This window comes from Lithobates pipiens, unplaced genomic scaffold (genome assembly GCF_037356315.1).
Source record: "Lithobates pipiens isolate NorthernLeopardFrog02 unplaced genomic scaffold, aLitPip1_a1.2 Scaffold_8, whole genome shotgun sequence".
NCBI lineage: Eukaryota > Metazoa > Chordata > Amphibia > Anura > Ranidae > Lithobates > Lithobates pipiens.
In genome coordinates, this window is record NW_027507903.1 from 675,235,486 (window position 1) to 675,259,324 (window position 23,839).

The window sequence follows — 23,839 nt, forward strand, 5'->3', positions numbered from 1 at the left end:
AAATGAGTCATAGGATAGGTAGACATACATCGTAATATTCATATCAATTGTAAAATGATAAACAATAATAACAAGAGATAATAATGGGTAAAGCAATCAATCACTCAATAAAATTTCCCTAGTTCACCAACAATCCGAATGGAGCACAGCAATAATTAAACAGTATAACCTGCAGGACCTAAGGCCTCATTTAGACCTGTGAGGATGAGTAATTAATCATATTGTAGAAAATGTGAAAGGAACACAGCAGATGTTAGCTCTACGCGTTTCGTGGCTTCCATGCCACTCGTCAGGAGCAAGCACATGTAATATCGATAACTGTAAAGATATGAATATGAGCAAGAGCGGGATAAACAAGAGCATGTATAATCAAGGATGAGGTATAAAAACCCCTATAACTACGGTATGTAATTATACTCACTAGAGTTCTATATAATGGTGGTGTAGTGGTGGGGGACCATAAACCATCAGGGGTACCCCCAACCAGGAGCCGCGGCAGGGGGCCCCACAGAGACGAAACGGGCGCCAAACAAGGCTGGCGCGAGAACCGAGGTATATCTAAAAGAAAAGTGGGGTGATGATTAATTCATCAACCTATAATAGTGGTACAAAGGGGTGAAATTAAAAAGCTGAAAAACCGGTTCAGGTGAAACCATCAGTGAAGGTAAGAGGCAAGGTTGCCACTGGGTGAAAAGTGAAAAGGAAAGGGGAATTAAGCGCCCCATAAGTAAGGAGTGGGGTGTTAGGAAGTGAAGATAAAGGACATAGAGCCTAAGCTAAAAGGGAGTGGAAAAGGGGTGACCACACAACACAGAAGGTTGTCAGTAGTGACAAAGAAAAAGAGGTAGGAACCGATTAAAACTGTGAAAATCAAAAAGGCAGTGAGGGGAAGTGAAGAGTTTACCTGACAAGATTTTAAATCCCAGGGAAGGAGAATATAAAAACCCAAGTGTAGTGGTGTCCGGTGTGGGGAATTCCTCGAGTGCCCTAACCGCCCAGAGAGACACCCATATAACGCCAACGCGGAACCGCCCACCAACGTCACGCCGTGTGGCGAGAGGGGGAGAGCGTCGCAAGCATGGCCGGAAATATACGACCAAACGGCACGCTACTGACTCCCCTCAAGCCCACGAGTCTGGAAAACAAACATCAGTGCGCAGCGCCACCGTCAAGGGGACGTCGCACGCATAGCGTAGGTGCGTGACGTTGACGCTCAAAGGCGGAGTATCCACCCACCCCAAGGAACAGAGGTGGGAGGAGACCCAAAATGCACGTCACAGCTCCCGGACAGGGAGAAAAAAACCCGACGGCAAAACAGTCCCACCAACCAACCAACATCGGTAACAGAACACCTAGCTAGTACAGATGATAATGGACATATAAAAATAGATAAGAATATAAAGTAATAAAAAAAATAGTCAAAAAGTTTGAGATAATTAAAAGATATAGACCATAAGTAAATATAAGAACAGGGGAGGATACACAATAGGTCATAGGAGCAGGGGAAGTAATCAAGTTGAACCAATAGAGCAACGACACATGCTTCCATCCCTAATGTATATGCAAAGAGAGAAGGAGGGGTTTTTAGGGACTTTCAGGAAATCATGGCCTGGTAAGGTCACATATTTCCATCCCTAGGGACTTTTATTGAAACCATGGCCCGGTAAGGTCATACATTTCCATCCCAATGTAAATGATGAAGGGAGGGGGCTTTTTCAGCCCCCAAAAAGGGGGGGGGGTGGGACTTTATATGAAGCACGTGACTGCAAAAAAGTAAATAGGTGATCATAAGGGAATTTTATTAACGTGATCCTAAAGCATACAAATGATAAACACAATTTACATATAATTATGCATAAAATACAAAAATGAGTCATAGGATAGGTAGACATACATCGTAATATTCATATCAATTGTAAAATGATAAACAATAATAACAAGAGATAATAATGGGTAAAGCAATCAATCACTCAATAAAATTTCCCTAGTTCACCAACAATCCGAATGGAGCACAGCAATAATTAAACAGTATAACCTGCAGGACCTAAGGCCTCATTTAGACCTGTGAGGATGAGTAATTAATCATATTGTAGAAAATGTGAAAGGAACACGGCAGATGTTAGCTCTACGCGTTTCGTGGCTTCCATGCCACTCGTCAGGAGCAAGCACATGTAATATCGATAACTGTAAAGATATGAATATGAGCAAGAGCGGGATAAACAAGAGCATGTATAATCAAGGATGAGGTATAAAAACCCCTATAACTACGGTATGTAATTATACTCACTAGAGTTCTATATAATGGTGGTGTAGTGGTGGGGGACCATAAACCATCAGGGGTACCCCCAACCAGGAGCCGCGGCAGGGGGCCCCACAGAGACGAAACGGGCGCCAAACAAGGCTGGCGCGAGAACCGAGGTATATCTAAAAGAAAAGTGGGGTGATGATTAATTCATCAACCTATAATAGTGGTACAAAGGGGTGAAATTAAAAAGCTGAAAAACCGGTTCAGGTGAAACCATCAGTGAAGGTAAGAGGCAAGGTTGCCACTGGGTGAAAAGTGAAAAGGAAAGGGGAATTAAGCGCCCCATAAGTAAGGAGTGGGGTGTTAGGAAGTGAAGATAAAGGACATAGAGCCTAAGCTAAAAGGGAGTGGAAAAGGGGTGACCAGACAACACAGAAGGTTGTCAGTAGTGACAAAGAAAAAGAGGTAGGAACCGATTAAAACTGTGAAAATCAAAAAGGCAGTGAGGGGAAGTGAAGAGTTTACCTGACAAGATTTTAAATCCCAGGGAAGGAGAATATAAAAACCCAAGTGTAGTGGTGTCCGGTGTGGGGAATTCCTCGAGTGCCCTAACCGCCCAGAGAGACACCCATATAACGCCAACGCGGAACCGCCCACCAACGTCACGCCGTGTGGCGAGAGGGGGAGAGCGTCGCAAGCATGGCCGGAAATATACGACCAAACGGCACGCTACTGACTCCCCTCAAGCCCACGAGTCTGGAAAACAAACATCAGTGCGCAGCGCCACCGTCAAGGGGACGTCGCACGCATAGCGTAGGTGCGTGACGTTGACGCTCAAAGGCGGAGTATCCACCCACCCCAAGGAACAGAGGTGGGAGGAGACCCAAAATGCACGTCACAGCTCCCGGACAGGGAGAAAAAAACCCGACGGCAAAACAGTCCCACCAACCAACCAACATCGGTAACAGAACACCTAGCTAGTACAGATGATAATGGACATATAAAAATAGATAAGAATATAAAGTAATAAAAAAAATAGTCAAAAAGTTTGAGATAATTAAAAGATATAGACCATAAGTAAATATAAGAACAGGGGAGGATACACAATAGGTCATAGGAGCAGGGGAAGTAATCAAGTTGAACCAATAGAGCAACGACACATGCTTCCATCCCTAATGTATATGCAAAGAGAGAAGGAGGGGTTTTTAGGGACTTTCAGGAAATCATGGCCTGGTAAGGTCACATATTTCCATCCCTAGGGACTTTTATTGAAACCATGGCCCGGTAAGGTCATACATTTCCATCCCAATGTAAATGATGAAGGGAGGGGGCTTTTTCAGCCCCCAAAAAGGGGGGGGGGTGGGACTTTATATGAAGCACGTGACTGCAAAAAAGTAAATAGGTGATCATAAGGGAATTTTATTAACGTGATCCTAAAGCATACAAATGATAAACACAATTTACATATAATTATGCATAAAATACAAAAATGAGTCATAGGATAGGTAGACATACATCGTAATATTCATATCAATTGTAAAATGATAAACAATAATAACAAGAGATAATAATGGGTAAAGCAATCAATCACTCAATAAAATTTCCCTAGTTCACCAACAATCCGAATGGAGCACAGCAATAATTAAACAGTATAACCTGCAGGACCTAAGGCCTCATTTAGACCTGTGAGGATGAGTAATTAATCATATTGTAGAAAATGTGAAAGGAACACGGCAGATGTTAGCTCTACGCGTTTCGTGGCTTCCATGCCACTCGTCAGGAGCAAGCACATGTAATATCGATAACTGTAAAGATATGAATATGAGCAAGAGCGGGATAAACAAGAGCATGTATAATCAAGGATGAGGTATAAAAACCCCTATAACTACGGTATGTAATTATACTCACTAGAGTTCTATATAATGGTGGTGTAGTGGTGGGGGACCATAAACCATCAGGGGTACCCCCAACCAGGAGCCGCGGCAGGGGGCCCCACAGAGACGAAACGGGCGCCAAACAAGGCTGGCGCGAGAACCGAGGTATATCTAAAAGAAAAGTGGGGTGATGATTAATTCATCAACCTATAATAGTGGTACAAAGGGGTGAAATTAAAAAGCTGAAAAACCGGTTCAGGTGAAACCATCAGTGAAGGTAAGAGGCAAGGTTGCCACTGGGTGAAAAGTGAAAAGGAAAGGGGAATTAAGCGCCCCATAAGTAAGGAGTGGGGTGTTAGGAAGTGAAGATAAAGGACATAGAGCCTAAGCTAAAAGGGAGTGGAAAAGGGGTGACCAGACAACACAGAAGGTTGTCAGTAGTGACAAAGAAAAAGAGGTAGGAACCGATTAAAACTGTGAAAATCAAAAAGGCAGTGAGGGGAAGTGAAGAGTTTACCTGACAAGATTTTAAATCCCAGGGAAGGAGAATATAAAAACCCAAGTGTAGTGGTGTCCGGTGTGGGGAATTCCTCGAGTGCCCTAACCGCCCAGAGAGACACCCATATAACGCCAACGCGGAACCGCCCACCAACGTCACGCCGTGTGGCGAGAGGGGGAGAGCGTCGCAAGCATGGCCGGAAATATACGACCAAACGGCACGCTACTGACTCCCCTCAAGCCCACGAGTCTGGAAAACAAACATCAGTGCGCAGCGCCACCGTCAAGGGGACGTCGCACGCATAGCGTAGGTGCGTGACGTTGACGCTCAAAGGCGGAGTATCCACCCACCCCAAGGAACAGAGGTGGGAGGAGACCCAAAATGCACGTCACAGCTCCCGGACAGGGAGAAAAAAACCCGACGGCAAAACAGTCCCACCAACCAACCAACATCGGTAACAGAACACCTAGCTAGTACAGATGATAATGGACATATAAAAATAGATAAGAATATAAAGTAATAAAAAAAATAGTCAAAAAGTTTGAGATAATTAAAAGATATAGACCATAAGTAAATATAAGAACAGGGGAGGATACACAATAGGTCATAGGAGCAGGGGAAGTAATCAAGTTGAACCAATAGAGCAACGACACATGCTTCCATCCCTAATGTATATGCAAAGAGAGAAGGAGGGGTTTTTAGGGACTTTCAGGAAATCATGGCCTGGTAAGGTCACATATTTCCATCCCTAGGGACTTTTATTGAAACCATGGCCCGGTAAGGTCATACATTTCCATCCCAATGTAAATGATGAAGGGAGGGGGCTTTTTCAGCCCCCAAAAAGGGGGGGGGTGGGACTTTATATGAAGCACGTGACTGCAAAAAAGTAAATAGGTGATCATAAGGGAATTTTATTAACGTGATCCTAAAGCATACAAATGATAAACACAATTTACATATAATTATGCATAAAATATCTTCACTTCCTAACACCCCACTCCTTACTTATGGGGCGCTTAATTCCCCTTTCCTTTTCACTTTTCACCCAGTGGCAACCTTGCCTCTTACCTTCACTGATGGTTTCACCTGAACCGGTTTTTCAGCTTTTTAATTTCACCCCTTTGTACCACTATTATAGGTTGATGAATTAATCATCACCCCACTTTTCTTTTAGATATACCTCGGTTCTCGCGCCAGCCTTGTTTGGCGCCCGTTTCGTCTCTGTGGGGCCCCCTGCCGCGGCTCCTGGTTGGGGGTACCCCTGATGGTTTATGGTCCCCCACCACTACACCACCATTATATAGAACTCTAGTGAGTATAATTACATACCGTAGTTATAGGGGTTTTTATACCTCATCCTTGATTATACATGCTCTTGTTTATCCCGCTCTTGCTCATATTCATATCTTTACAGTTATCGATATTACATGTGCTTGCTCCTGACGAGTGGCATGGAAGCCACGAAACGCGTAGAGCTAACATCTGCCGTGTTCCTTTCACATTTTCTACAATATGATTAATTACTCATCCTCACAGGTCTAAATGAGGCCTTAGGTCCTGCAGGTTATACTGTTTAATTATTGCTGTGCTCCATTCGGATTGTTGGTGAACTAGGGAAATTTTATTGAGTGATTGATTGCTTTACCCATTATTATCTCTTGTTATTATTGTTTATCATTTTACAATTGATATGAATATTACGATGTATGTCTACCTATCCTATGACTCATTTTTGTATTTTATGCATAATTATATGTAAATTGTGTTTATCATTTGTATGCTTTAGGATCACGTTAATAAAATTCCCTTATGATCACCTATTTACTTTTTTGCAGTCACGTGCTTCATATAAAGTCCCACCCCCCCCCCTTTTTGGGGGCTGAAAAAGCCCCCTCCCTTCATCATTTACATTGGGATGGAAATGTATGACCTTACCGGGCCATGGTTTCAATAAAAGTCCCTAGGGATGGAAATATGTGACCTTACCAGGCCATGATTTCCTGAAAGTCCCTAAAAACCCCTCCTTCTCTCTTTGCATATACATTAGGGATGGAAGCATGTGTCGTTGCTCTATTGGTTCAACTTGATTACTTCCCCTGCTCCTATGACCTATTGTGTATCCTCCCCTGTTCTTATATTTACTTATGGTCTATATCTTTTAATTATCTCAAACTTTTTGACTATTTTTTTTATTACTTTATATTCTTATCTATTTTTATATGTCCATTATCATCTGTACTAGCTAGGTGTTCTGTTACCGATGTTGGTTGGTTGGTGGGACTGTTTTGTCGTCGGGTTTTTTTCTCCCTGTCCGGGAGCTGTGACGTGCATTTTGGGTCTCCTCCCACCTCTGTTCCTTGGGGTGGGTGGATACTCCGCCTTTGAGCGTCAACGTCACGCACCTACGCTATGCGTGCGACGTCCCCTTGACGGTGGCGCTGCGCACTGATGTTTGTTTTCCAGACTCGTGGGCTTGAGGGGAGTCAGTAGCGTGCCGTTTGGTCGTATATTTCCGGCCATGCTTGCGACGCTCTCCCCCTCTCGCCACACGGCGTGACGTTGGTGGGCGGTTCCGCGTTGGCGTTATATGGGTGTCTCTCTGGGCGGTTAGGGCACTCGAGGAATTCCCCACACCGGACACCACTACACTTGGGTTTTTATATTCTCCTTCCCTGGGATTTAAAATCTTGTCAGGTAAACTCTTCACTTCCCCTCACTGCCTTTTTGATTTTCACAGTTTTAATCGGTTCCTACCTCTTTTTCTTTGTCACTACTGACAACCTTCTGTGTTGTCTGGTCACCCCTTTTCCACTCCCTTTTAGCTTAGGCTCTATGTCCTTTATCTTCACTTCCTAACACCCCACTCCTTACTTATGGGGCGCTTAATTCCCCTTTCCTTTTCACTTTTCACCCAGTGGCAACCTTGCCTCTTACCTTCACTGATGGTTTCACCTGAACCGGTTTTTCAGCTTTTTAATTTCACCCCTTTGTACCACTATTATAGGTTGATGAATTAATCATCACCCCACTTTTCTTTTAGATATACCTCGGTTCTCGCGCCAGCCTTGTTTGGCGCCCGTTTCGTCTCTGTGGGGCCCCCTGCCGCGGCTCCTGGTTGGGGGTACCCCTGATGGTTTATGGTCCCCCACCACTACACCACCATTATATAGAACTCTAGTGAGTATAATTACATACCGTAGTTATAGGGGTTTTTATACCTCATCCTTGATTATACATGCTCTTGTTTATCCCGCTCTTGCTCATATTCATATCTTTACAGTTATCGATATTACATGTGCTTGCTCCTGACGAGTGGCATGGAAGCCACGAAACGCGTAGAGCTAACATCTGCCGTGTTCCTTTCACATTTTCTACAATATGATTAATTACTCATCCTCACAGGTCTAAATGAGGCCTTAGGTCCTGCAGGTTATACTGTTTAATTATTGCTGTGCTCCATTCGGATTGTTGGTGAACTAGGGAAATTTTATTGAGTGATTGATTGCTTTACCCATTATTATCTCTTGTTATTATTGTTTATCATTTTACAATTGATATGAATATTACGATGTATGTCTACCTATCCTATGACTCATTTTTGTATTTTATGCATAATTATATGTAAATTGTGTTTATCATTTGTATGCTTTAGGATCACGTTAATAAAATTCCCTTATGATCACCTATTTACTTTTTTGCAGTCACGTGCTTCATATAAAGTCCCACCCCCCCCCCTTTTTGGGGGCTGAAAAAGCCCCCTCCCTTCATCATTTACATTGGGATGGAAATGTATGACCTTACCGGGCCATGGTTTCAATAAAAGTCCCTAGGGATGGAAATATGTGACCTTACCAGGCCATGATTTCCTGAAAGTCCCTAAAAACCCCTCCTTCTCTCTTTGCATATACATTGCAGCGTAGGTGGTAACGCACACATTGGAGGTGTGAATGGCTCCATATAGATTCCCTTTAACACTAAACTGCGGCACATCGATGGGAACCGGCCACATAGGAAATAATGGGATTTCTACTTCACATGCGTCTCCATGTAGCAAAATCCATGAGGATCACTAAACACACTGACAAGTAATGATAATATGTCAGCAGATCAACCAATCATTGGACAGTCGGCCCTCGGGCGGAGCCGGGTGATGTCATTTTCTGCCTGGAACTGAAACAGGAAGTGGTGCTGGTGAGTGATATTATCTACTGCCCAATTGGTTTCTGGATATGCTGACATGTTATTGGTTGTCAGTGCATTTATTGTAAATAAAGAGACAATTGTTTTGAAGGACGCACTTCAGTATTGGTGGCATTTTTGTTTTGCTTGGAATTCTATATCCAGCCAATCAGGAGGGGCCAGATCCCTTAAAAGGACCCCACACTTGTGACAGCTGATCTTGTGGGAAGTCCCCCGGGCCCATTGAGCCCCCCAGAGGGGGGACAAGCACATGAAACCTATATTGTATATGGGGCAATACCTGAGGGGGCATTTCATCAGCACAGAGGTGGAGGACTCTGAACACACTTCATTTTGTAGTGACACACTGGAGGGGGCGCCATCATTGCGGAAGATTGATCACAGATATATGGACTTTCCTCTTATTTATCCAACTAGATACATTCATTTTACAGCACTGGAGCTGTGGCATCAATTACTTGTAACTAGTTATTGTTTTATTACATTCATCATTTCCATTAGTAATGTGTTAGTTTGTAATATGAATTCACAGCACTGGGGTTGTGGTATCACCAGCCAGTCACAGCACTGGGGTTGTGGTATTAGGCTTTATGCATACGAGACACCGATGCAAACTCTGCTGGACACATGTTTTTAAAAGCTGAAACCAGCGTTTAGAAACGCCTGTTTACTGCGATTTAGCAGCGTTTTACCGCATTTGTGTCTAGAAGTGTTTAGTTAAGCTAACATCATAGACCGTTTGCAATGTTGATATAGGGCTAGTGGCGCTACCTGTGCCAGACTACTTATTCTATCTATGAAATGACCAAATTTTGTTTAACAATACTTATTGTAGACAATGGGGTCAGTTAGTATGCACACCACATTGTCAGCCTTGTGTGTACTTATTATTATGAGTAGGATAATAGCCCGGAAAGGAGAGGGAAAGAAGGGTAAATAAAATTGGAAAAAGTAAAACTATACGTGTACGTGATGTACCCACCTATAAATTAAGAAACCTGAATGTATTCCCTCATACACAGTTCTATTCTACTGTATATGCAAGGAGACTTCAGGACTTAATCTTAGTACTACTACTGTAACTTCCAGCAAATATATGAAAAAATATATACTATGAACTCATAAGGTGCACAAGTGCAAAAAAGTGCTATAAAGTGCAAAGCAGCGCAAAAAGGTTTGTACAGGTAAAACTATACAAGCAGCAATCCAAAACCTCATACATAAAGTGTACAGTGCAAAAAACACAAAATATATAAAGATATTTTTAGACTGTGCAGATGGCCGCGATAAGTTATATGTATAATCAGCAGTCCACAGCCATCAAAGTTGTAAACGTTGTGGAAATTACAACACAAACAATATAAGTGTAATGTTCCAAATACAAAAAGTGCTCAGTGCAACTTATAAAGTTCAATTGATGTCTTATAAAGTTCCAAACGGCTCAAAAAAAAGAAGAAAAAGGTGACTTTCGTGATCACGTGAATCCAGTGACTTCTGTGCTCGTGCCCCTTTGGATCCCCACTCACCAGATTCCTATCCCCCTAGGGGGTTATGGGCATGTAGACTCTCCGCCTCTGTGCGCCTTACATCGGGTACTTCCACCTCCCGGCTGTGTGATTATACACAGCATAATAATAATGTGTGTACATAATAATAAGTACACACACGGCTGACAATGTGGTGTGCATACTAACTGACCCCATTGTCTACAATAAGTATTGTTAAACAAAATTTGGTCATTTCATAGATAGAATAAGTAGTCTGGCACAGGTAGCGCCACTAGCCCTATATCAACATTACAAACAGTTATAGAGCCACAGACTCCTAACAGAGGCTGAGGAATTAAAGGGCGGCAGCAACCTGAACCCCCCTTCCTAAGCGCGGCCATTTATATATATTTTTTCCTTAAAATCATAGACCCTCTCGCCCTCACGGTCTCCACCCTAGTACTCCTTTAGATTGAGGAATAGTTAGGGGGTTCAGTCCAATTTCGGACACTCCCTATTTACACCAATCCTTCAGGGGAGTGGAGTACTGAGCGCTTACTCTAATATCTGCACTGAGCCCAAGTACCATGGACACTTTTCAACAGCTTAAACTTAAAGTAGTCTCACAAAATGTAAAAGGCTTAAATGTCCTGGAAAAACGTAGTCAAATTCTAGACAGGATGGCCAAATTAAAAGCGGACATCGTCTTCTTGCAAGAGACTTTCACACGAATCACATCCTGAAATTCTCAAACCGCTTATACCCAACGTCCTTTCATGCATCTAATAATTTAGCTAAAACGAAAGGAGTCTCAATTTTGCTGTCAAAAAATATCCTTTGGCACACATTAGACACCCATATAGATCCAGACGGACGCTTCATTTTTCTAAATGGTACCCTGTTTAGTCGAACAGTTACTCTGGCCAACATTTACAGCCCCAACACTGCCCAGGTTAGCTTTATTAGATCTGTTGCATCTGCCCTAGCCAGCTTCCAATCGGGAATTTTAACTCTTGGAGGTGATTTTAATGTGCCCCTGCAACCCCTTCTGGATTCGTCATCCGGGTCCACGGCAATGCCTTACAGGGCGTTAAGGCAAATTAAAACACAACTGCAAGACCTTCTCGTTCACGACACACGGAGAACCCTACACTCAACCGAGAAGGATTATACCTTCTTTTCAATACCCCATAATAGGTATTCTAGAATCGACTACCTGTTTCTCTCACAAAAAGATCTTGCCCTTCTTACATCAGCTACAATAGAACCATTATTTATCTCGGACCATCACCCTATAACCCTCTCCTTAACATTTCCAGAACACAATCCGTCCACTAAACTATGGAGACTAGACTCCTCGCTCCTCACATCGGAAAGTGATATCGCTTACATTCGCACAAGCCTAAGCGAATATTTCCATGACAACGATAACCCGGAGACAACCCCCATTAACGTATGGGAAGCGCATAAGTGTGTCATCCACGGTAAACTCCTACACCGCAAATTTACCTTAAGCCAAAAACTTTTTTTTTTACGAACAGGGGAACAAGTGTGGGAAGCTACTGGCAAGAGCAATCCAAGCACAAAAAGCCAGTACCAACGTGCATAATATAAAAGACGCTAGGGGTAATTCATACTCGGCCACAGCTGACATAGCTAAACAATTTGAACTATATTTCACAGAGCTCTATAATCTAACCCAACAGTCTGAAACCCCCCTAGGTCAAGCAAAAAGGCAGTCACTTATCTCGGACTTTCTTAAAAAACACAGCCTCAAGCCCATTCCCAGAGAAGAGGCCTGCGAATTAGATAAACCCTTATCCATAGACGAATTCAAGAGAGCCATCAAACAACTAAAACCAGGTAAAAGTCCAGGCCCTGACGGCTTCTCAGCACCATATTATAAAACTTTTCTAGATCTCCTATCGGCCCCTTTTCTCAAGGCATTCAATTCCCTTGCCCCAACTTCCACATCAGTCCACAGATTACTAGAAGCGCATATTACAGTTATACCCAAGGAAAATAAGGATACTACATCAGTCACCAACTACAGACCGATATCCCTACTTAACGTAGATCTTAAATTATTCGCCAAAATGCTAGCAAACCACCTATTGCCCTTCATACCTTCTATTATTACAAAAGATCAAGTGGGGTTTGTCCCTGGCAGAGAGGCCAGGGACAACACCATCAAAGCTATCAACCTACACCACCTATTGACTACTCAACACCGGCAGGGTTTCTTTCTGTCCTCGGATGCGGAGAAGGCGTTTGACAGGTTGGCCTGAGACTATCTAGGTGCGGTTTTACGCCACTTAGGAATACAAAACCTTAGGTATGATTTCATAATGGCCTTATATGCTACGCCGACGGCAAGAGTCCGGGTTAACGGCCATCTGTCAAACGCCTTCCCCATCCATAACGGAACGAGACAGGGATGCCCACTCTCCCCACTCCTCTTCATTTTGACCTTGGAACCCTTCCTCCAATGCCTCCATTCCAATGATAACATAAAAGGGATTCCAGTAGCAGGACGCACATATAAGCTAGCGGCCTTTGCCGACGATATCTTGCTCTTCCTGACCGATCCTCTGACGTAGATTCCCAAACTCTTCCACAGCATATCCAACTTAAAGATTAATTTTTCTAAATCCCACGCCCTAAACATTTCCCTACCAGAAGAGATTGTCACCCAATGTCAAAATAATTTCCCCTTCGTATGGAAAAAAGACGCTATCACATACCTAGGTACCCAACTAACCACTCATTTATCAGATTTATATGCAAAAAACTTTGCTCCACTGGTCCAGTCCATTTCTGAAGACCTACGCAGATGGGAAAGACCTAATTTTTCTTGGTTTGGTCGAGTGGCCATTCATAAAATGAATGTCCTCCCACGTATCTTATATCTTTTGCAAGCACTCCCCATTAAACTTCCAAAAGCTTTCTTTCAGACAGTAAAATGTCTATCCTTAAAGTTCCTATGGAGACAAAAAAGTCCAAGGATAAGTTTCTCTCAACTTTCTAAGCCCAAAACTAAAGGAGGAAACGGTCCCCCAGATATCCTAAACTACTCCCGAGCCTGCCACCTTGGAAGCATAGTAGATTGGTCTTTACACAAAAGCTGTAAGGACTGGGTAACCTTAGAGGAATCATTCTCAGAATTACCTCTCAAGTCCACGCCGTGGATACTTTTCCCCCATGTGCCCAAGACCTTGATGGAACATCCCCTCATAGGAGCAACCTTGGGATGCTTCAGGGAGGTGTGTAGGGAATCCCGGATCTCATCCAATCTGGGCCCCCTCACACCGGTTCGCTATAACCCAGCCTTTTCTCCTGGGATGTCCAGTAATTTCCTAGCAAATATATGGCCACATGAATCAATCTTAGTCCGCCACTTCTTCCAGGGGGGCACACTCCTAGAACGAAACGCACTTCCACGCCTCCCAGATAGCCCTGCATTCCCCTATTGGTCCTATTTCCAAGTCCGACACTTCCTCACCACAAACAACCAGGATTCGCATCTGGCGCGAGACCTGACCCCATTTGAGAATTTATGTTCCCAGACCACGACGCAACAACATATGATCTCCAACATACACTCCACGTTCTTCACAGCAGTATCCCCGAAAGAAGGGAAGGCATGTCAGTCATGGGAAAAAGATCTACAACTAGATTTATCAGAAGCAGACTGGGAACGTATCTTTACGATAGCCCATAAAGGCTAACTTAACGTCTCGATTCAAGAAAATAACTACAAAACGCTCTCCAGATGGTACCGCACACCAGAGCTCTTACACAAATTCAATCCTGACACATCTGATAAGTGCTGGAGGTGCTCGAACGATAGAGGCACATTCCTGCACATATGGTGGTCATGCCAACTCCTTCAGACTTTCTGGACACAGGTACGTGATATGACCTCACAAGTAACCACATATCCTATTGATTTCACCCCAGCTCGGCTCATTTTACACCACGCTTCCACCTCAACCCAATTGTACAGGAAATCCGTAGGGGTTCATATGATAAATGCTGCTAAACTGTGCATTTCATCTCACTGGGGCACCCCACATACTCCAACGACATCTGAATGGCTTATGCGCGTGGGGAGAATAGCCGAGATGGAAGAATTGATCTACATTGCCCGAGATTCCCCTTCAAAATACTCACAGACATGGGCCTGTTGGAAGCACTTTAGTACTTCAGACAGATACTCCACCATAATGAACCCAAATCGTCCTCACTGTACTAATAGCGGCTCAGGAGTTTCCCCACCAGTTCTCCCCAGTTAAACATTTCTGCTTGTCCTGTCTAATATCCCTGGCCCACATATATAGGGGCCCAGGGAAAACCGCTGGTCGGGGGCCCCTACATGGAACCCCCCCTCACTGGAAAATGGTGGAGGCCGGGAGGGCAACACCCTTGGATGACACACCCCCTCCCCTGACTCTCCATCTACCCCTTCCTATCTCCCCCCTAGTCACTTCCCTCTAAGATACTCCCCCCCCCCCTCCCTTTAATTTTTTTTTTCTTTTCTTTGTGTTTTCTTTTTTCAGTCTTTTCCCTATTGACGACTGACGTTCTTTAGCCCTTGACTACCCTGACCTAGACGACTATCTACATTTCTACTCTACCTACCGAGACAGAGGATACCAAAAAAAATTTTTTTTTCCACCTAAAGTCTCCTAATCTGATTATCGAAATGCAGTTTTTAAGCTTCATACCCTGAAAAATATATGAATGACAGATGCATTGGGAGACTCGGCCTACCATTACAAAGTGGAGACATATAAAGTTGGTGAAATACCAGTACACTCTGTTAATTACTCCTACAAATGTTTGCCATTTATACACATTGTCAGTTCATTTCTATGATACTTCTGTATTTTCATTTTATTTTCAATAAAATTCTTTCATGGAAAAAAAAAAAAATCATAGACCCTCCCCAAGCTCAAAAAACAGTATTAACTATTTCAGCAATTTTGTGAGACCAGAGTGAGTAGCAACAGCTGTGAGAGCAGAAGTGTACCTGTATTTAGCGTGTCACTTGGCATGGAACCTGCCACAAGTTGTGGACTGTCCACTTGCCACATCACCTGCCACATCACCTGCCAGGTCACCTGCCACAAGTTGTGGGTTGTTGACTTGCCATGTCACTTGCCACGTCACCTGCCACGTCACCTGCCACGTCACCTGCCTTAAGTTGTGGATTGTTCACTTGCCATGTCACTTGCCACAAGTTGTGGATTGTCCACTTGCCATGTCACCTGCCACATCACTTGCCACGTCACCTGCCACAAGTTGTGGATTATCCACTTGCCACGTCACCTGCCACAAGTTGTGGATTATCCACTTGCCACGTCACCTGCCATGTCACCTGCCATGCCACCTGCCACAAGTTGTGGATTGTCCACTTGCCACGCCACCTGCCACAAGTTGTGGATTGTCCACGTGCTACGTGACTTGCCATGTCACCTGCCACAAGTTGTGGATTGTCCACTTGCCACGTCACCTGCCTGGTCACTTGTCACGTCACCTGTCACAAGTTGTGGATTGTCCACTTGCCATGTCACTTGCTACAAGTTGTGGATTGTCCACTTGCCATGTCCCTTGCCACCTGCCATGTCACTTGCCACAAGTTGTGGATTGTCCACTTGCAATTGTTTAAAATATTTTTTAATGGTTTTTCATCATTTGCAATCATTTTTGAGATTTTTAATGTAAAAAAAATAGGTCACCTTTAAAAACGCTTATAAACGAAAACACAACAAAACGCGGTAGCTGCGTTTTGCGTCTGAAACGTGTAAAAACCGGAGTTAGACTTACCGGTAACTCTTTTTCTAGGAGTCTTCCAGGACAGCCTCTGAGATATAGGGCTCCTCCCCCTGGGACAGGAAACACGTCAACCCAATCAAATAAAAGGTGTGGTCCTCCAGGCCCTCCTCAGTTTTACTCCAAGAACTGCTGGAAGGCTCTGAAAGACATCACACACTAACAATCACGTTAGTACACATCCTCACCACTTAGTCCAACTTAAACTTTGGGTGGGAAACCAGGCTGTCCTGGAAGACTCCTAGAAAAAGAGTTACTGGTAAGTCTAACTCCGGTTTTCTCGTATCGTCTTCCAGGACAGCCTCTGAGATAAGCAAGGAGCTCACCTTGTCAGGGCGGGACCACTGCCTGGAGGACCTTTCGTCCAAAAGTCTGCTCTTTATCAGACCATAAATCCAGATGGTAATGTCTTGCAAACGTAGAGTAGCTGGACCACGTTGTTGCCTTGCAGATCTCCTCCGGAGAGGCTCCAGCCCTCTCTGCCCATGATGCGGAAACCGCCCTGGTAGAGTGTGCCTTAACTAAGGGTGCCTGCTTTCCCTCTAATTCATAGGCTTTAACTATCGCCATTCATATCCACCTGGTGACAGACGATTTGGACGCCTTGCAGCCCTTGCGGGCGCCCGAAAAATTAACAAAAAGTGAGTCTGACTTCCTGAAGACCCTAGTGGCCTCTAAAAAAATTAATATACTTCTCCTGACGTCTAACAAACTTAAAGATCTCGCCTCACCCTCGCCTGAGGCTGAGAAAAATGTTGGTAAAATAATATCCTGTGTCCTCTGAAAAGTGGACACAACCTTAGGGAGAAAACTAGGATCAGTCTTAAGTACTACCCTGTCCTCTAAAATTAACAAAAATGGCTCTCTGACCGAGAGCGCCTTCAGATCACTGACCCTTCTAGCTGACGTGATCGCTATCAAAAACACAGTTTTTAGTACCATCCACTTAAGTGATGCTTTCTCTAATGGTTCAAATGGACCTTGGGTCAAAGCTCTAAGAACCAAGAACAAATCCCAAGTAGGACAGGTCTTCATCCTCACAGGCCTGGATCTAGCCAAAGCCTTGAAGAAGTTCCTGACAAAAGGATTCTGCTGGAGAAAGGACTGAAGGAAAACACTTAAGGCCGCCACCTATACCTTTAGGGTGCTGATAGAGAGGCCCAGCTCTACCCCTGCTTGCAGAAAATCTAGGACTGCCGGGACCCCGGGACTTGCAATCCCTTGTTCTCGCAACCAGGAATTAAACCTTTTTCCTATCTTGGCGTAAATCGCTCTAGTTACTGGTTTACAGCATTCTAACAAGGTCTTAACCACTCTCTCTGAAAAACCCTGTGATCTTAAGATCTGTTCCTCAGATACCAGGCCGCAAGCTTGAGTCTCTCTATCTGAAGCCGTGTACACACGGGCGGACTGTCTGGCCTACTTAGTCCGCCGAAACACATTTCAGCGGACAGTCCGCTCGTGTGTGGGCTTCAGCGGACTTTTTCAGCATGCAGTCTGGCGGACTAAGTATTTCTGAATTTTCGTAATACAGTCCATCGGACTCGCATTTCGGCGGACAATCCGCCCGTGTGTGCCAGTCCGCCGTACTTTTGAAATGAGCAGACTTTTCCCGCCCGGAGAAAAGTCCGCTCATTTCGAGTGGGTATCCAGGTAGGCGGGGCCCGCGAAGGAGACGTCGCTTGCCCCGCCGCCTGGTATGGACTTAAAGGGGAACCCCAACGAAAAAAAATAGGCGTGGGGGTCCCCCCCAAGTCCACAACAGACCCTTGTCCGAGCACGCTACCCGGCCGGCCAGGAAAGGGGGGCGAGCGAGCGCCCCCCCCCCCCCTGAGCCGTACCAGGCCGCGTGCCCTCAACATGGGGGGTACCTTGGGGAAGGGGGGGCCACGCGGCCCCCCCACCCCAAAGCACCTTGTCCCCATGTTGATGAGGACAAGAGCCTCTTCCTGACAACCCTGGCCATTGGTTGTCGGGGTCTGCGGGCGGGGGGCTTATCGGAATCTGGGAGCCCCCTTTAATAAGGGGGCCCCTGGATACCGGCCCCCCACCCTATGTGAATGAGTATGGGGTACAATGTACCCCTACCCATTCACCTGTGGAAAAAAAGTACAAAAAAAAACACAACACAGGGTTAAAATATTTTATTGAAAACACAACACAGGGTTAAAATATTTTATTGTACAGCTCCGGGGGCCTTCCGTCTTCGGGGGTCTTCTCGCCGGACTCCTCCGCTATCTTCTTGTAGCTCTTTTGCTAGCGGAGGAGTCCGGCTTTCTTCCTCGCCGCCGGCCTCTTCTCCCGACTTCGGGGGTCTTGTCCCCCTCTTCGGTTCTTCTGCCGGGCCACCGCGCCTTCTTATAGCTCTTTTACAGGCGGTGGCCCGGTCTTCTGTCACCGCCGTCACCGCCGCCTTCCGTTCTTCTTCTTCTTCTCCAGGAGATGTTGCCTCGACGATCTCTCCGGCCGGAATGCCAGGGACGCACTGCGTGGCCACTTATATAGGGACAATGGGGCGGTGTCACATGGCTTTATGTCACATGGGTTGGTCACATGGTGACCCCGCCCCCTTACGATGTCATAATCCCCATGTGACATCAACCCATGTGACCAACCCATGTGACATAAAGCCATGTGACACCGCCCCATTGTCCCTATATAAGTGGCCGCGCAGTGCATCCCTGGCATTTCGGCCAGAGAGATCGTCGAGGCAACATCAGAAGAAGAAGAAGAAGAAGAAGAAGAAGAAGAAGAAGAACGGAAGGCGGCGACAGAAGACCGGGCCACCGCCTGTAAAAGAGCTATAAGAAGGCGCGGTGGCCCGGCAGAAGAACCGAAGAGGGGGACAAGACCCCCGAAGTCGGGAGAAGAGGCCGGCGGCGAGGAAGAAAGCCGGACTCCTCCGCTAGCAAAAGAGCTACAAGAAGATAGCGGAGGAGTCCGGCGAGAAGACCCCCGAAGACGGAAGACCCCGGGAGCTGTGCAATAAAATATTTTAACCCTGTGTTGTGGTTTTTTTGTACTTTTTTTCCACAGGTGAATGGGTAGGGGTACATTGTACCCCATACTCATTCACATAGGGTGGGGGGCCGGTATCCGGGGGCCCCCTTATTAAAGGGGGCTCCCGGATTCCGATAAGCCCCCCGCCCGCAGACCCTGACAACCAACGGCCAGGGTTGTCGGGAAGAGGCCCTTGTCCTCATCAACATGGGGACAAGGTGCTTTGGGGTGGGGGGGCCGCGCGGCCCCCCCTTCCCCAAGGCACCCCCCCATTTTGAGGGCACGCGGCCTGGTACGGCTCAGGAGGGGGGCACTCGCTCGCCCCCCTTTCCTGGCCGGCCGGGTAGCGTGCTCGGACAAGGGTCTGTTGTGGACTTGGGGGGGACCCCCACGTCGATTTTTTTCGGCGTTGGGGTTCCCCTTTAAGTCCATTCCAGGCGGCGGGGTCAGCGACGTCTCCTTCGCGGGCCCCGCCTACCTGGAGAGGCGCTCGAAATGAGCGGACTTTCCTCCGCGTGTGTGGGCGAGTCCGTTCATTTCAAAAGTAGGGCGGATAGTACGGCGGACTTAGTACGCCGTATTAGTCCGCTCATAAAGTGCCGTGTGTGGGCAAGTCCGTTCATTCGAAAGTATGACGGACTGTCCGTCGGATTGTCTGACGGACTAAGTTGGCCAGACAGTCCGCCCCGTGTGTACGCGGCTTCAGGATGCAGGATCGGCCCCTGGGAAAGCAAATCCTCCCTGACTGGCAGTAATATCGGAGGATGAACAGCCAACCTCTTTATGCTGGCAAACCAGGGTCTCCTTGGTCAAAAAGGAGCCACTAAAATGAGGTCCGTAGCTTCCGATCGGAACTTCTGCAGAACCTCCACCACCATCCTTACAGGAGGGAAGGCATAACACAGGCCAAACAACCATGGATTGGCAAGGGCGTCTATCCCCCTGGCCAGATCCTGTGGGTGAACCAAAAAAAATTGTGTCACCTTCCTGTTGCTTTCTGTTGCAAATAGGTCTATTTCTGGCCTTCCCCAGCATGACACAATCTCTTCGAACACATCCTTGTTGAGGGACCACTCGTCCTGACCTATCTTCTGCCGACTGAGAAAGTCGACCAGCAAACTCTGAGTTCCCTTCAGATGAATTGCTGATATTGAGGACAAGTTCTTCTCTGCCCAGCAGAAGATTCTGTCCGCAATTGCCTGCAGCGCGGGGCTTCTGGTTCCCCCTTGCTTGTTCAGGTAGGCTACTGCTGCCACATTGTCTGACCGAACCTGCAGATCCCTGCCCTGTAACTGGGACTGGAAGGTTTCTATAGCCTTCCAAACTGCCAGAAGCTCCTTCTGGTTTGAGGAACGACCTGCCTCTAGATTCGACCAGGTACCTTGGGCTAAGATTCCCTCTAGGTGGGCACCCCAACCCAGTGCACTGGCATCGGTCGTGACCACCACCATAGCTTGTGGGGACGACCAGGGAAGACCCTTGTCCAGGTTGACCTGGGCCCGCCACCACCACAGAGACCTCCTGACAGCAGAGGATAGGGGCATAACCTGATCCAAGCTCTGCTCCCTGCCATCCCAATAACGAAGCATAAGTCTCTGCAAAGGGCGCTGATGATGCCTTGCCCAGGCCACCGCTGGAAAGCATGATGTCATCAACCCCAGGACTCTCATAACCTCCCTGATCTGGGCTTCCCGACCTGATTGAAGTTGGGCTACCGCCTGCTCTAGCTTTTTGATCTTCTCCGCAGGAAGAAACACCCTCATCTCCACTGAAGAAATCCTGTATCCTAAATACAGGACTTCCTGTGAGGGGGTCAACTGGGATTTTTCCTGGTTTATCAGCCACCCCAGTGAGCGCAGGAAACCCAAGGCCTCCTGCACATCCTTCTGCAGCTGTTGGGCCGACTGGGCTATGAACAGTAGATCGTCCAGATATGGAATCACTGTTATAGCCTTGAGCCTTAACGGGACCAGTGCCTTTGTAAAGATCCTTGGCGAGGCTGAAAGCCCGAAAGGGAGAGCTCGAAACTGGAGGTGTAACACTCCCGTGTTCATCCTCACCGCCAACCTGAGAAACCTCTGGGACTCCAGATGAATCGGGATATGCAAATATGCATCCCTGAGATCCACGGTGGCCATGTGACAACCCTGAAACAGAAACTTGGTTAGCGAGAAGATTGACTCCATACGGAACGGCTTTTATTTTATGAACCTGTTCAGGGGACGGAGATTCAGTATCAGCCTGAATTTTCCCGAAAGGGTTCTTTACCACGAATACGTGGGAGTAAACCCCCAAGCCTTGCTCCTCCGGAGGCACCTGCACCAGTACTTCTTGGTCCACCAGATCCCCCAGGAGAAGACCCAGAGCCTTTGCCTTCTCTTGGTAACCTGGTTACCTGAAAATTTGGGAGGGGAACTGAACCAAACTCCAACCTGTAGCCGTTCCTTATTACATCTCGAATGAACGGGCTTTCGGTTGAAGTATCCCATTGTGGAAGGAACTTCCCCAGTCTTCCTCCCACCGGGACGCAGGAGTCACTGGGTTTTAGTGGAGGGTTGAGGAGGATTGAATAAGATTCCTCCTCTGCCCCTTCCCTTGTGACCTGTCCAATGTTTTTTGGGGCGAACCTCCCTTTCCTGCAGGTTCTGCTGCCTACAGCCTTGAAAAAAGGCGCTTTACTTCAGGTTTCTTTTTCTTTTCTGGGAGAGCTTTCTTCCCATCCTGCGTGCGCTCTAACGCCTCTTGCAGGCCGGGCCCGAACAAATGGTCCCCTGAAAACGGTAATCCACATAGCTTCAATTTCGAAGATACGTCGCCTGACCAGGTTTTAAGCCAAACGGCCCTTCTGGCAGCGTTCACTAGTGCTGCAGATCTAGCAGCCAATTTGACTGATTCTGCAGAGGCATCGGCCAAAAACCCCACTGCCTTGAACAGTAGCGGAAAGGACTTCAACAGCTGTTGTCTGGAAGTGCCCGCTGAAATATGCGATTGTAACTGTGTAAGCCAACACTCTAAGTTTCTGGCCACACAGGTAGCTGCTAATGCTGGTTTAAGCCCAATGGAAGAGGCGTCCCAGGCCCTCTTAAGCAGCACGTCTCCCCTCTTATCCATAGGATCCCTGAGTGAACCCATATCGTCAAAGGCCAAATCTGTCTTTCTAGAGACTTTAGCCAAGGGAGCATCAAGTTTGGGAACCTTGTTCCAGGGATGCACCGCATCCGTCTCAAAAGGGAACCTCCTTTTAAGGCTACCTGAAAAAAATGGCCTTTTTTACGGTTGTTCCCACTCCAGCAGAATCGTCTCAATCAGCGATTTATGGATGGGGAATACCCTGTCTTTCAGCACACTCGACCCCTGATACATCATGTCGTGTTTTGAAAGATGGACCTGTTCTTCCCTGATCTCCAAAGTGTTAAATATTGCCTTGAGGAGGTCACCCACATCGTCCAAAGACAGCTTGTATCTGGCTGATCTAATGGATTCTTCCTCCCCCTCTAACTCAGAAGTAGATTTTGTCCTAGAGGAGGCTAATGACCTAGGTAACCTCTCCTTATCCACCTCCTCCTCCTGACTTGGTTCAGACAAGGAGGGCATACTCACGGCGCTGGGTAAAGAGACAGAAGGACCCTGCATCCTATCCATCATGCTCTTGAATGACTGGAAGGTGGATGCTATCTCATCCTTAACGGACGTCAAAACCTTGTGGCAAGCTGCCACCGAGTCCTCTTTCACCAGGCTACTGACACAATCCGGGCAAAGCGGCTTCTCCCAACCCGTGCCTAACTTAGCCCCACACACGGCACATTTCCTTCTGGGCAAAGGTATCTGGGCTCTGTCCTATGTGACCTAAAAACAAAGAAAAACAGGGTCCCATTAAAATACCACCCCTGACCACACCACTGTGCTTCTAGGGTCTGCCTAGGAAGTGCCCCCCCCTCACCAGCAGGTTCTCCACCCCGGGAGGGTCAGAGTGACCCCTCCACCCCCCAGTGTAAGTCCTGGTCTGCCCTCACCAAGCTTACCTGAGAGGTGCTGGAGCCTGTTGAACTTGAGTCCACCTGCACAACTGCGCCCTCCATGGTTCCAGTGTCTTACTCAGCCTCTCTGAGCCTTCACACCGCTCCAGGCAACCCTGTAGCCACACCACCACGCCCAAAGGACTGGAACAGGTCCTGCGGCGCCCCCAGATGACGCGAATCCGGCGGAAGTGCGTCTTTCCCACTTCCGGATGCCGGAACGCAAAAACTCCACCCCCAACGCCATGCGTTCCTTACGAATGCACCGCTTACAGTACCCGAACGCCAGCCAGTGAAACGAACGTCTCTCGCCCGCCATCCGACCGACCAGGTATGAGCGGTTAGCGCTACAGAGGAGGAGACTGCCTCCCATCGGAGTCCCGTTCTCTCCGAACGTTACATGGCAGCGGGGACTGATAGCTACCCTCTCCTCCCTCCGAACGGACCGAGGGGTGCTAAGGGTCAGGTCCACCAGGAGCTCCCCCCAGGACAAACCCCTGAGAAGAAGGAGCTCCCCTTACTAGTTCTGATGTGCTCCTTCCCGTCCGGCAGGAAACACAAAAACTAAGGAGGGCCTGGAGGACCACACCTTTTATTTGATTGGGTTGACGTGTTTCCTGTCCCAGAGGGAGGAGCCCTATATCTCATAGGCTGTCCTGGAAGATGATACGAAAAAAAGGTTT

The 23,839-nt window shown here is 46.8% G+C and overlaps 1 protein-coding gene across 2 annotated transcripts in view; it reads right to left on the minus strand.

The window, feature by feature from the left end:
* LOC143961987 (NACHT, LRR and PYD domains-containing protein 12-like) overlaps window positions 1-23,839 on the minus strand; it is a 164,479-nt gene that overhangs the window by 13,570 nt on the left and 127,070 nt on the right. The window lies entirely within an intron of this gene.